Source organism: Myotis brandtii, unplaced genomic scaffold (genome assembly GCF_000412655.1).
Source record: "Myotis brandtii unplaced genomic scaffold, ASM41265v1 scaffold190, whole genome shotgun sequence".
NCBI lineage: Eukaryota > Metazoa > Chordata > Mammalia > Chiroptera > Vespertilionidae > Myotis > Myotis brandtii.
In genome coordinates this window covers 5,836,307-5,836,644 of record NW_005357076.1, presented here as the reverse complement: position 1 = coordinate 5,836,644, position 338 = coordinate 5,836,307, and positions in this window count along the sequence as shown.

Sequence of the window (338 nt, the reverse complement as noted above, 5' to 3'; positions counted from 1 at the left end):
GGTGCGCATCGTGGCCTGGGTCCGACCGGGTCTGACTCCTGCGGTGTTCAGTGCCCTTCCACCCACCACACGGCTGGCGACGCAAACGCTGCCGCCTTCCTCCGCGCTCCTCCCGCCGGGCCTGATCCGGAGACAGACAGACGGACAGCGGGCCGCGGCTGAAATGTGACCTGGTTGGGAGATGCACTTGTCTGAAGAAGCCAGCGCTGGGCGCGGAGAGGAGGCGAGTCAGAGAGGCTGCGCCAACAGGGGCCGTGTCTGTAACTGTGGCATCAGCATCACGTTTGACATCATCATACCTGGTTCAAAAAAAAAAAAAAAGGGGGGGGGGGTGGTTT